Consider the following 15,404-nt stretch of genomic DNA (forward strand, 5'->3'; position numbering starts at 1 on the left):
CATGTCATCAAAAATATTTTATGAAACCATACTCAAGCTTGGAGAATAACCCTTCCATGGCATTTTTTCTGTAAGATCTTGTAGCTTATTGTTGTCAATCTATTTGCTTTGTGGATGTTTTTTGTCTCGAACTAAAAAGGAATGGGTGTTTCCTCTGTCATTGATCCACCAACAACATCCTAGCTTCTTCCAAGCCTTATTTGCAACTCACATGGCTTCAATCTCTATTGCATCTTCTTGCATCCTAGCTGTTGCATAAATATTAGCCATACAAATGTAGGATGGCGTAGCAGTCTTATCTATCTAAAGCACACCAATCTTCCAAGCCTCACATTCTTCCACTCCTAACAAACACTCCACAAAGTCATCCAAACTAGAAGATCATCACTAGATGGCATTATTATTACTAATGCCTTGTTAAAATCCCTTGCATGACCAAACAGATCAACCATACAATAGTGGTGCTATACATCTAGTGTAAACCAAATTTGGCACTCATTTTTGTGAAGTACATTTGGCCTTCATCCATTAGACATGAGTGAGTGCATGCACTAAGTATGCAAACAAATGTAGCTACATTTGGAGACATACCCTCACATTGCATATGTTCCAGACAATCCAATACATCTACACTATAGACATGACTTGCATATTCTACTATTAGTACAGTCTAGGAGACCACATCCCATGTAAGTAGTTCATCAATGAAATGTGCCCACTTGTGACATTCCTTATTTGATGATTTATTGGTCCACCATCCAAGTGATTATTCTAGGCAACGCCACTCAATACTCCTTTGAATAACACAAGTTTTGTTTCCTAGAGTCTCTAGAGTCCACTTCACAATGGAAGGTCTTGGCCATTCCCACAAGAATCGACTTGAATTTCAGTTACTAGGTAAGTTAACTTGAGATAGCTATTGTTGGTCTTTAAGCAGCTTCTTGCACTATTTTGCTCGAACCATGACCCGTATCACACTTGATTTAAGGAGTGTGAGAAACAAAAGGAAGTATGAGTATGTCAACCCTTGTGCCCATAAGAGAAATTCTCACTTCATTTGCCTAAAATGATACGGAGTCAAGGTCCTAATTGATTCTAGGAGTCAAATTTTTCTCTACGGTAGCACATCAAAGTTGTGAGAAGCTCTTGCCTTACTGAGACCACCCTACCTTAGAGCGGATCCATCAAGAATCACACCCTCCTACTTCCCTCAGTTGGGTAGTTTTACTTATTTACCTACCTAACACATTTAAGTTGTATGTATAAAATTAACTTCCTTAATTAACCCTTTTAATCACAATATTCATTTACATAATTTAAAATCAAAATACACAAACAATGAAAATAAATCTTTGGAAGACAAATTCTTTTATTTAATAAGAAATCTTTATACAAGTGTTTACCTTGTGTCCACATGGAAGAATGGCACAAAGGCCTTTATTGCTCCAAGATTTCCACCCCTAACTAGTACCGGGGCCTCAGGAAATCCATCATGAGTCACGTAGAAGTTTGAAAAGTTTGTAGGAGTCTAAGGTCCAGAGCCCCCTTGGCACCCTCAACTCCTCTCTTGATTTCTCTCACGGAGCAACCTCTCACCATCGGGGTTAGTCCAAAACTCTTCGAGGTTGCAATTTATTTCCCCTTGGGAAAGAGACCCACAACTAGCCTTGGGGGAGGTTTAGTATGCTTTCCCTTTTATCATGTTGTTGCATGCTTAGTACATTAAAATTTGTTATTATTCAATCAATTTCCTAAGTACATCAAGCTAAACTTGTATGCATTGGTATAAGCTCAAGCAATATTCCTAATAAATAGAGAGGCAATTGACCAAGATCTTAACTTAGAGAAATTTCTTTCGACTCATTTCTCTTTTAACTCTTAGCTTTTTTCTAATTTCCCTTCAATTTTGATTTTTCTAGATCCCCCTTTTTAAACTTTGATTAACATTCTTTAGGTCTTTTCCTTAGTTGTCATTGATCTTTGTTTGCAATCTTTCGTTTGTAGTCCTTATCAAGGTTTGGTCGCTTAACCTCACTAAGAATCTAGAGATTATCTAAAATTGTGAAAAATTATCAAATCTTAGAATTTATAATTGGATTTTTCTCCTTTAAGAAGTACTCCTAATCGATAATCTTGATAATCTATTTTAAATATTCTAATTCGCTTTAAATGCCAAGATAAATGTTATATTTTCTATGTTTATAAGTACTAAAGGAATATTTCTTGATATTTAGGAATTTTGTAAGTGCAAAGAGAAATAATCTTTGATACAATTGTTACATTTCCTTATATTCACATAATTTGTAAAAACTAAAAGAAATTTTTCTTAGTGTAACTTTCATCTTTCCAATGTTTACATGATTTGTAAATGCAAAAAGAATCATTCTTAATGCAACTTTCACCATTTCTAAATATTTATAAAATTTGTAAATACAAAAAGAAATATTCTTAATGCAACTTTCATATTTTTAATATTTATATGATTTATAAATGCAAAAATAATTATTCTTAATACAACTTTTATATTTCTTAAATATTTTCATAATTTATAAATGTAAAAAGAATTATTCTTAATGTAATTGTTTATTTATAAGGAACTTAAGATAATTTTTTCAATGCAATGTTATGCAATTTATCCCAACTTCTAATTATAAAATTTAGATTTAATAGTCTTTACTTATCCTATCATTTCCTTTCACTATAATTTCTTTACCATATTGAAACTTCTTTATTTACATTCCTATCCATGTAGTGAATGGACATTAATTTGTGAAGGAACTTGGTCTTGTATCATGTGTGATGGCATGTTGACCATGTTCACGTCCACGTTAGTAGCTCCCGCATTCCCTACTCCAAGATACCTCCTCTTCGAGGCCATCGTGTGAGAAGACATCTGTGACACTAGCTCCAAGCTTTGACATCTTGAAATTTTAAATGGTTGGGGGCGTCTCCTTGCAAGGTCAAGACTTCAATAGGAGTGGAAGGACTTGTGTCAAGGTAAAAAGGAAAAGAAGGTAGATGAGACCTTTGCAAATCGGAGTGATTCTCCTCTTTGCCATTGAAGGGTCTAAAAATTTTAGTGGGGTTAGGCACTCTTGTCCATACAAAGCCTTGAATGGGGCATCTAGATGCTTTGATGATAGGATATATTGTAAGCAAAATCCACCAAAGATAGGTATTGTATCTATCGCTTAGGCTCCCTATAGTAGTAAGCTCTAAGCATGTCTCCAATGACTTGGTTGTTTGCCATTGAATTGTATCCACCTTGGACACAAGATAACCCAACTATAAAATCCATGTTGATTAATTCCCACTTCATTTGTAGGATGTCAAGGGATTGGAGCTTTCTTGGTATTTTGACGTGCTCAGCATTGACTGATTGGCAATTCGGGTATTCATTTAAGCACATTTCCTTTGAGCTTTTCCCAATGAAATCTTCTTTGTACAATGTTGAGAGTTTATGCCTAGCTTGAATGCACTAGGAAAAGGAGAATCATGGGCTTCCAACTGTAATGAAGGAGGCAAGAGAGAGAGAAGGAGAGGAGAGAGAGAGAGGGTGCAAAAGAGAGAGAAAGACTCCAAGAAGAGAGAGAAAGAGAGTGATGAGGAGAGAGAAAGACTAGAAAAAGAGAGAGAAAGACAGAAAGAGAGAGAGAGAGAAGCCATGAGAGCTTGGAGAAGGAGAGGAACATGAAAGGAGACTTGTATTAAAATCTGATAATGAAAAATCAAGTCCCTAACATCTTATATACTAGCCAATGTAGCTAGTATTTTTCCATTATTAAATTCCCCTTTCCATCCCCACCCGAAGGTTTTTGCCTTCAAAAACAATTTGGGCACTTATGCTAACTAGGTAGGAGCAGATCAGAGTACTACTTTGCTACATTATTATAGGGGTGTACAAATGAATGAAGAGGTATTATTGTGTATGTCAGGTCATTGGGGTATGTATGTTACATGGGTCTTATTGGGAAATTATAAAAATGAATTTTGACCCAAGTATCTTGAGTGAATGTGAGTTGCAGACAGTGGACAACAAGTTGTTTACTACAGGGCCCTGCTGTAGTAAATCTATCATAACTTTATGTAGGAGAGACTTCGATCAGGGTGGGCCATATATCAAAACGAAGCTCTCGAGGAGTACTTTTAGTCGATGTATGGTGTCCATTCATGTCCATAGTGCAAGGTAAAATCTGCTTTGAAATAGAGAGCTGTCTGCAATCATTCTAGGAGAAAATAGGGCCATAGTTAGCTAGATTTCAGCCAAATCTACTTCTAATAGATATGGGAACTCTTCCAAAACTGAAGCTGGCCTCCAAGAAGCTTCCTCAAGTGGTAAACCTTGCCACTTAATCAATTATTCCATGATGGAGCAAGAGCGAAGCTTCTTTTCCCTTTGTCCAATGATTTGCTCGGGTATGTATTGAATGATGCCTTCTTCATTTATTGGTGGTAACTCCTCAACATAATCCACTGATGATCCAATGAAGGGCTTCAATTGGCTCACATGGAAGATATTATGAATTTTCGTGGATGGCGGTAGTGCTAACTAATATGCCAAGTCTCCCACTCTTTTGATAATCCGACATGGAAGATATTATGAATTTTCGTGGATGGCGGTAGTGCTAACTGATATGCCAAGTCTCCCACTCTTTTGATAATCCGATATGGCCCATAGAACCTGTGTGACAACTTATTGTTGGATCCATCCTTAAGGGTGGCATATCTGGACTTGGACACCTTCAAGAGCACCAAATCCCCTTCTTGGAATTCAACATCCCTTCTTTTGTCATCAACATAAAGCTTCATTTGATCCTGAGCTTTCTTCAAGTTGACTTTGCACTGCTCAAGTAAGGCCTGCATTTTATCCAATTCCTCCTTGCTTTCTGGGTTTATTTTATCATTGAAGATAACCGTGGGGAGGGGCACCTTATAGCCATACAATGCCTTGAATGGTGAAACTCCAAAGCTAGAGTGTACAAAGTTGTTATAGGCAAACTCAACCAGATGCAACCATGAGTCCCAAGTATTTTGCACATCATAATAGAAATGCCTCAAGTAAGTTTCCAGCCACTTGTTAACCCTCTCTATTTGGCCATCAGTTTGTGGATGATAAGCAGTGGAAGGAGCTAACTAAGTACCCATAGAGCTTAAAATTGCCTGCCAAAAATTGCCCATGAATTTAGCATCCCGATCATGCACAATGACCTATGGTAAGCCATGTAATTTGAGAACATGTTCCATGAATTGGCTAGCTACTTGAGAAGCACTATATTGAATCTTTGTAGAATGAAATGGGCTGCCTCAGTGAGTCTATCCACAACTACATAGATGTTGTTCCACCCCTTCTTGGTCACCGGTAGGCCGGTTATGAAGTCTATATTGATATGTGTCCATTTTCCTTCAGGCATAGGCAATGTCTGTAGTAAACCACCTGGTTTTAAGGTGATGTCTTTGTCTTGTTGACATGACACACAACTCAAAACAAAATCTTTTACATCCTTCCATAAGCCCTTCCAATGGAAGCTTTTAGCAATTTTGTCATAAGTTTTAAAATGCCCAAGTGACCAGCTGTAGGTGAAGAATGCATCTCTTGCATGATCTTTTTCTTGAATGGGGAAGTGTATGGGATGGCAATCCTGCCCTGAAACTATAAGAGACTGTTCTTGAGCTGATATGGAGAGTTTTCTTCTACATGCCCTTGATGTAATTTCTAGAAGATGTGGCTGAAATCAGCATCTAACAAATAGGCCTCCTGAAGCTCTTCTATCCAATCACTATGAAGTTCCATAATGGCTGAAACTTTACAAGCCCACATTCTTGATAATGAATCAGCAACTACATTGTCTTTTCCCCATGTATGTGTAATGTCAAAGTCATAGTTCTGCAATGTAGCTACCCATCTACGTTGTTTGGGGTTAAGATTAGACTGGGAGAGGAAGTATTTGAGGACCCTATGGTCACTCTTGACCCTAAATCTGCTGCCATACAAGTAGTGATGCCATTTCTTAATGGCATGAAGGATGGCCAGCATTTATTGGTCATATACATTCATGGTCATCTCATTTTCAGCAAGTTTGTAGCTCTCAAATGCTATAACCCCATGCTCTTGTAACAATACAGCCCCTATGCCTCTGCCGTTGGCATCACACTGAATGGTAAATTCTTTAAAAATCTGGGCAAACCAAGATGAGCTCCGAGGTAAGCAATTCTTTGAGCTGATTAAAGCTCTTATCAGCTACGGCATCCCAAGAAAAGGCCTTTCTTAAGCCTATCCGTCAGGGGAGCTGCAATAGTGGCATAATGCCTAATGAATCTACGATAGAATGATGAGAGACCAAGAAATCCTCTAAGTGAAGTGGTATTTTCAGGTGTGGGCCAGTCTTTTATACATTGCACTTTCTTAGGATCAGCCCTAATTCCATCTTCACCAACGATGTGCCCCAAGTATTCCACCTCTGTCTGCATGAAAGAACATTTTGTTTCCTTGGCAAAGAGCTTGTGATGCCTCAATACATCAAACACCTGCCTCATGTGCCAAAGATGATCCTTTAGTGATCTACTATAGGTGAGGATGTCATCAAAGAAGACCAACACAAATCTTTTTTTTTGTTACCTCACGACCGTTTGCCAATTCCACAAGTAGGGTAGGTGCTTCTACTGTGGCTATTCCTAATCTCTTTTGACCTCATCCCCTACCCTCATGCAGATCTGGTGATAGCCTGACCTCAAATCTATCTTCATAAAGTACTTAGCCCCCTTGAGCTCATCCAGCAAGTCATCTATCCGTGGGATAGGGTACCTGTTCTTCACGGTGATCTTATTAAGATCCATGTAGTCTATGCACATCCTGAAAGATCCATCCTTCTTTTTTACCAATAACACAGGGGAAGCATATGGTGAAAAACTGGGCTCAATGAATCCCATGTCCATTCTTTGACTTGTCTGGCAACTGCTTCTCTTTCGCACCTAGACAATCTTTAAGGTGGCTTGTTCACAGGCTTTGAATGAGGCTCCATATCTATGGGATGATCAACCACTCTATTGGGGGGTAGTGCTGTTGATACTTGGAAGAGGTCCTTGTACTCTTCTAGAAGAGTTTTCAATGCTGAATTCTTTACTGTTTTAGTGGACTGATCTGAATTTTCTTTGTTTAACTGCAATACAAAGATTTGGGACCGTTTCTTGAACTCCTTGAGTTTTTTGTTGGTAATGAGCTGAAATTCACTATCATTTTGAATTCTCTGCAAGTGAATGAGCTGTCTCGCACTGACAAACTCCATATACAGCAAGGAAAATTCCATGGTTATAGTGCCCAAAGTTTTTAGCCAATCACAACCCAAGACAACATCTCTAGGTCCCATTTCTAATGTAATTAAATCCAAAATTTTCAGCAAGCTGAATATGAATAGCAGGGCATACTTGTGTGCCAATTTCTTCATCCCCATTGGCAACTTGCACCTTCAATGGCTGCTGTAAATCAGTGGGAAAACACTTCAGCTTGTCCATGACGTCTCTGTTAATGAAACTATGAGTGCTACCACTGTCCACGAGTATAGACACATCTTTCCCATGAATTTGGCCCTTAATACGCAATGTGTTAGGGCTTCTGGATCCTGTCCAAGCATCCATTGATATGGTATAAGGAGTGGCAGCATGTGTTTCAGCATGTGGTTCGATCTTTCTACCCATTCCCGTGATAAAAAGAGTCAGCAGGGTCAAAGAACTCTTCTGGAGAAAACTCTTCATCAGTATCATTTATTTCAACAGTCATCATAAAAGCATGTGTATCTTTAGGGTCCTCCTATGAGTCAAATACCAACATACTGTGAACCTATGCCTTAGCATTTCTAAAAGCACATTTTGAGGCATGATCAGCTGTATACTTCTCGCCACATTTAAAACAAAACCCCTTTTCCTTTCTTTCTTTATACAAATCCATGGGAATGGACCTTGGACTACCAAAGGCTGAAGCATTTTTATTTATGTTGTCCCCTTGCCTATTATCCATTCTTTGGGCTATTTGCTATCCTTAAATTGCCTTGTGGTCTTGAGGCATTAAAGGTAGGGTATGTGGGGATTCTTTGAGTACTGAATGACATGTTACCACCACCATAACTGGCCCCAAACTGCCCTGGCCTTACAGCACCTCTTTGCTGTCTAGAATATGACTGCATGTGTCCTCTTTGCTACCCAAACACTGGCTAAGATGCCCCTCTTCCATACTGAAATGGAGCATCCCGATGATACTTACGAGAGTACCTTTCAGCCAATTCAATAGCTTTGAACAAAACTGATGGTTCTTGAGCTGAAACATCAGCCCCGAGAGTTGGGGATACAGCCCATATACATACTTGTGTAACTTGGCATCATCACTAATCGACTCAACATACATTGTAAGGTTGAGGAACTGATTTGTATATTCTCTAACAGTAAAACCACGTTGTTCAAGGCCATACCATCGCTGAGAAAGCTTTTCTTTCTCCACCGGTGAGAAAAATACTTGCACCATGAGTGCCTTGAATGCTTCCCATGAGTTTACTTGCCGGTTTTCTCTTTTAATGTACCTCCACCATGTATGTGCAAATCCTTCCAAGTGGATCGTTGCAAAATGGATCTTTTGGTCATCATTACAGGGTAGGATGTCAAAATAGTCCTCAAGCTTGGAGAGCCACTCTTCAAATTCAGCTGGGATGATGATTGACCATTGAATTTTGAGAAGACAATCTTGTCTCTCAACTCTCTTTCATGATTAGGTGGTTGTCCCACATATCCAAACTGAGGCTGATCCATGTGGCTACCCAAAAATGAAGCATTGTTAGAGAAATTTCTTCCAAAAGATAGTTGAGCTTGTATAGATGGCATGGGCCCTTGTGATGACTGAAAATTTCCCCTCATTGCATTGTTCATGGGCTCCTCCTGTCTATGTGAAGGCTCTTCCTGTTCAAAAGTGCTGTTAGGAATGCCCATTCTCCCCAAAATGCCTTGAGAGCTCATATTTGCAGCATTCACTGGTGGAGCCATCACTCGTTCAGCATGCATACCCCATCTATCTTCATGTTCCTTCCCTTTCATTTGGAATTCCATCCACTTAGTAATCTGGGCAGCAAGGGTGTCCATAGTGGTCTTCATTTGACCAATGCCTTCCATCAATTCTCTATGTCTCTTAGCATGCCTTGTCTCATGCGAACTGAGGGTATTAGTGAGTGCACTGAGGCTATCCATGCCATGAGAGTAATCTTCATCTTCCACCTCAAGGTTAATTTTGGCCCTCGGGGCGTGTGCATCCCTTATTTGTTGCTACAGGTCATCATTTGCCTTAGTTTTTCCTTTATTCCCTGCCATTGTTAGGTGTAGTCCCACTAGACCACCTGTCACTATTTTGCCCGTAACTTGAGCTAGGAAAATCTAATTGACCTATCTTTTTGTTCAAACTAGAGCCAATGATGCCCTCTTCAAACTGAGCATAAGCATGCACTCCCAAATTTTATACAGAAAATTCTGTGATAGGAAAAGTATTGATGTACTATGCAGTCTAGCAATCTGTCTACACCTATAGGAGATATGTTTTGACCTGTAAGTATTTTGTGGAGTCCCAATAGAGTTCCAAAACTAATCCAAGCCCTTAGTAGGACCTGTGGACACTCTCTAATACCTGCATCTCAGTTCCTAGGAGTAGGTTTACCCATGTAAATGCAACAAACTGCTTACAGCACCCTGTGAGGGTTAAGAAAGGGGTTACAATGGATTATCTTGTCAATGCATGACTGAAGGGTCATCCCACGTGGCATAATGCATTGCCCAGTCATCCAATTTCACTGTTTGTAGCCTTATTCGAGAATTGAGCATGTCATAAGCATCTCTTAGAACCATTTTTCCATGCATGGGCTTCTCTCATGCATCCAAAGCATTGCATTCACTGCCATTGATTGCATATGTATTCCCATGTCTGCAAATACATCCTCAATAGAATTTCCATACATTTGCAGCTAGTACTACATCCATACATCAGTGCCAAGTCAATATCTTAGTTCTTCAAGTAAGTACCTACACTTACAAGCAACTTTGGGCTCTAGATCACTAGGAGGTGGGCAAAGTTCCCCCCGGGCCGGGTTGTGCACCCCTTCAGGGTCTTTGATGGCAAGGGGGGGTCACCCCTCTTTTGTCTTGCCACCTCACCTCGCATCAAGATTTTTCCTCACCCGGAGTATGCATGGCAAACATTTATTATTTAAGCAATCAGCATGCTATGCAGGGTGGCTTGGAAGTAATTCTTTTCATGAGGTACATGGAATTGAATTGGGAATAAGGAGAGGGCTTACCAAGTAGTGACTCACTGCTAACTCACCTCATTTACAATGGATTTCAAGGATTAATATTTGATCAAGCAATCATCACAAGTCAAGAGGTTAGGGTGAGGCAATCAGTAAATAGTAATGAAAATTTCAAGCATGGAATGGATCATCTTAAATGCAAGGAAGCCTAGGAGAAGACTGAAATTAAATTGGCAGCATGTAAGCATTGAAATCTAGAAGGAAATGCATGATTGACTACTTGAATCTCTTCCAACAATAGGCTTCTTAGGCTCAGCAAGAGGATGAATTTAGAAGAGAGCTCAAGAGTTAATTACCTCTTAAATTGGTGAAGCCGGCTAAGAATCAGTGGGGCTAATGTCCCCATGATCGGTCTCCAATGCTCCCATTAGCTCCATGATAACAATTTTAGCCAAGAATTGAGTCTTCAAGATTGATTCTTCAATGGGGAAATGAAGGGTTGAACTCCAATGGTTCTCAGCATGCCTTGAAGATCATAGAAGATGAACGTCCCAAAATTTCACCCCATAATGCCTTCCCGTGCTCCATAGCTCTTCCCATTGAGTAAGCAAGCTCCATTGACGGTCAGATGATCCCAATCTTGCTGGAATGATGTATCAGATGATGTGGAAGAAGACCAGGATGAAGAAGGGGCCTGGTCTGTGCTGGTTTTGTCTAGGAAGCAGCCCGCAATTTTCGCTGATACCACTTGTAATGAAGGAGGCAGGAGAGAGACAAGGAGAGGAGGGAGGGAGGGTGCAAAAGAGAGAGAAAGACTACAGGAAGAGAGAGAAAGAGAGTGGCGAGTGTTGAGATATTGAGCTCCACTCGTGCTATGCCTGGGTGACCGTTGTGCATTTACATCGGCGACTTGTTAGCTGCAGATGCGGTTGGTACACCGCCCATGAATAATAGCTAGATGACAGCTATCCTTATCTACTCTAGTTCGTGGCTCAGTTAGTATGCCACCTTAGTTAGTTGAGTTTAGTTTGATCTTCTATTTCTTTTGTACTTGAGTTCTTTTGGCTTACACAACTAAGAAGAGGAAAATTGTTTTCAGCCTCCACCTTTGTGTGTATTCCCCCATTGTGCAAGCAAGAAAGCTACAAGTGAGACTCCTTCCTTCTCTCCCACAATCTTGACAGTGAGGAGAGAGAAAGACTAGAAAAAGAGAGAGAAAGACTAGAAAGAGAGAGAGAGAGAAGCCATGAGAGCTTGGAGAAGAAGAGGAAGATGAAAGAAGACTTGTATTAAAATCTGATAATGAAAAATCAAGTCCCTAACACCTTATATACTAGCCAGTGTAGCTAGTATTTCCCTATTACTAAATCCCCCTCTCTTACACCAACTTCTTGAGGTCTTAGCTTCTTGGGATGCATAGTCTCATCTTGAAGTAGATAAGTTCTCCTTCTATATAGAAGTTCAAATACTTGATCTTGAACTTCAATTTTTTCTTTAGATAGGACTTCTTTTATCATTTATTGGTATTTTGGGTCCTTGCATGCTTCTTCCTTAGCCATTTCTATGATTGGGTTACTAGGCATTGACACCATCACTACTAAAGACCTTGCCTTGGAGGGTTCTTCTGAGATAAGAGCATTGAGAAATGCTTTGTAGCTTAGGGTGTTGTTTCCATTCTCCTTCCCTAGGCATTGACACCATTGCTACTAAAGACCTTTCCTTGGAGGGTTCTTCTAAGATAAGAGCATTGAGAATTGCTTTGTAGCTTAGGGTGTCATTGTCATTCTCCTTACCTTCTTGATCTCGAAGTTATACTCCTACAAGACTTCATCAATCCATCATCATTGCCTCATGCTTAGATCAGGTTGAGTAAAGATCCATTTGAGACTTTTATGGTCCATGATTAAGGTAAATTTTCTGCCAAGCAAATAATGTCTCCATAGTTTGAGAGCATGAATTACATCAAGTAGCCCTAGATCATGGGTAGCTTAGTTCTTCTCATGAATCTTCAACTTCCTAAAAGAGTAAGCTATCAAATGGCCTTCTTGCATGAGCACACAATATAATGCAATAGAGTTTGCATCAATCATAACTTCAAATTCTTGGTTCAAGTCTAGTAGTTTTAGAATAGGATTTGTGGTCAAACTCCTTTTAAGCTTCTCAAAGCCAGACTGCTCAATGGGAGTCCATACAATGGCAATTTGCTTCTTGAGTAAGTCAATCAAGGGTGTGGCAACTAATGGCATAATCTTTGATAAAAATTCTATACCGCCCTATCAAGCCTAGAAAAATTCATATTTCCTTAACTATCATTGGGGGTACCCATTCTTGTACATCTTTAACCTTAGTAGGGTCTATAGCAACCCCTTTGTTAGAAACTATAAACCCAAGCTACTCAATCTACCTCTTACTACAGAACGCACATTTCTTCTTCTTCGAATTAAGCTTGTGTATCTTCATTGTTTCAAGGATAACTCAGAGTTGCGATTCATGATATTCATCCTTCTTTGAGTAGGTGAGGATATTATTGAAGAAGAAAAGAACAAAGTCATCAAAATAGGGCCGAAAAATGTATTTCATCAGCCTACTAGACATTACAATGAATTCATAATGATCGTACCTTGTATTAAATGCAATTTTTGGAATATCCTTTTGTTTGATCCTAATCTGATAATAGCTTAATTGTAGATCAATCTTTGAGAAGATCTTTGCACCTTGAACACAGTCAAGTAATTCATCTATCCTTGTGAAGATATTGAGCCTCCAAGAAAACGAAGCTACATAAGTGCAGTCTTTGGATATATAGAGGAATGAGATGAAGACGACCTAGAACCTACTACACCTCATTAGGGATGATTAGAAATCCTATGAATTTTAGCGACATGTAATACAACTTGTATTGGAATAATCCTTACTCTTGTAACTACAGTTAACCCTAGTAAAAGAAGTTGCATAAAATTTGAGCCTAGAACTTATAAGTGATCAGAGATACTTTAGCAAGGAATGACAATTATAACTTACAATGAATTTCTCTTAAGTTGTTTCTTCTCACTAATATAGATTGGGTCTTGCTAATTATAACTTACAATGAATTTCTCAACTAATATAGATTGGGTCTTGCTAGAATGTTGAAGCTTGGGAGTATTCTTTAGTATTAAAAGCAAAGCTGATTGTCTATGGATCTCAATCTAGATCTAAAAAGAGGACAATTTGGAAATAGAGTTTTTTAGATAAAGGACCACTTCGGTCTGCTAAAAGGATCCTAGGGCAATTAGGTCTAAATAAGAAAATCCTGCCAAGGACAACTAGGAATCTTGTGACCCCAAGTGATAAAGCTTCACGTTGTTTCTATTGCAAGGAGTTAGGTCATTTCAAAAGGGAATGTCCAAAGCACCCTAAACATCGATGCTCCTAGTGCCACAACATTGTACCTATCCACGTCAATTGTTTCAACAAGACTAAAAGAGAACTTGAACTTACAAGAAATGAAGTTGTACAAGCTTCGCATCTAGAGTGATAGTGATCCAAAACCTACCAGGAAATTATCAGATACTTAGAAAAAAATCTAGAAGATATTCATGAGATGTAACTACAATAAAATTTCTCTTGTAATCCAGACTCAGATACATTAAATACAATAAGTTATTATTTTAAAAAACCTCATGCTTATGAGTGATCAGAGTGTCGCAATGAATGTGTGATGCGATCTTACCCCATAGGTTCCAGAATTAAATCCCCACTTCTCTCGAGATGAGGACATCTCGATTTCTCTAAGGGGAGGAGAATGTAATATTTCCATGTAATTAAAAGTTAGTTGGTTAGCTCAAAAGTTAGTTAGTCAATTAATAAGTTAGTAAGATTACTAACTAAAGACTAACTAAATTAAAAACTAACTAACATTAATAACTAACAATTTTTATTTAATTAAAATATATTTAAAAATTCGAAAGACGTAATCCAACATTTTTTTCGGATTGACAAGGACTGTAGCCACCTTCATGGAAGTTACAATGTGAACGAGAGTTATGAGCTATATTAATCACTAGTAATAATGTGTATAGTATGGATGGTCCAAAAATATTAGATTTTTTGTCACAACTAGCATATTTTAGATATTTTAGATATTACTTATTGTAAATATCCTAAAACGATATGAAAATTTATAGAACTAGATATCATGTAAAAAAAAGCAAGTGATTTTTTTTTGCTAGCTTTGGAGATTTAATACAAAAGAAGAAGGATTGGCAAAATCGCGCATGCCGCAATCCCAGTTTACAAATAATAAACAACATTTTGAACAGGGAGAAAAAGAATGAGTGATTTGAAAGATTTCTAATCAAGTATCTTGTGTCTTGGGGTTTTACTCCCCTTTTGGAACCAATGGAACCATCAGATTTATGATTTGAGCATCAGATCACTGATTTTTCCAAGATCCCCTCCACAAAGAGCTCTTCTTCTTAGCCACAACCCTTATTCTCTTATTTAGCCATAAATATGAGGCATGGGAAAGCATAAGGAAGCACAAGGAGACCCCGAGAGGTTGTGAGAGAGGTAGAAGGATACCACTCCAAGAGATTGTGAGGAGCTTGGGAGAGAGAGAGAGGAGTTAACCCGAGAGGCTACAAGGGAGAGAGCTAGCTGAATTTCCCCCTATCTTGGTCTTCAACTAAGCCATCTTCTCTTATGCTTTTCCATCTCAAATTCATTCCTCCTTCTTTATCTCTCGATTCCACTTATGGAAGATGGCCCCCAAGCGAAGAATGACGTGTGCGGATGGCCAATCCCACAACCAGCAACGAAGCTTTAGGCGAGGGCATCATTATCAATACAACTACGGTACCAGATATAAGTAATATAGTTCCACATTGTTAGATGCTTACTTTGATTCCCGCATGAGACACATTAGGTCACGTGCTATGCTGCTTGTTGAGAATAGGTCATTGGAAGGGATAAATTCCATTTTTATAATTGTAGAATGCATATTCAAGTCCAAGAGTTAAGACTATGAAAAAGAAAATTGCACTCATCCATGTATGGTAAACGCATCTACACCTAAGTGATGGATAAAAATGTTATCGTATCTATTCTTGCATTGTTTGGAGAAAATACAATTGGTTTTTATTGGTTGAT

This window comes from Lygodium microphyllum, chromosome 5 (genome assembly GCF_053477565.2).
Source record: "Lygodium microphyllum isolate KBCC chromosome 5, Lygodium_microphyllum_v1.1.10, whole genome shotgun sequence".
NCBI lineage: Eukaryota > Viridiplantae > Streptophyta > Polypodiopsida > Schizaeales > Lygodiaceae > Lygodium > Lygodium microphyllum.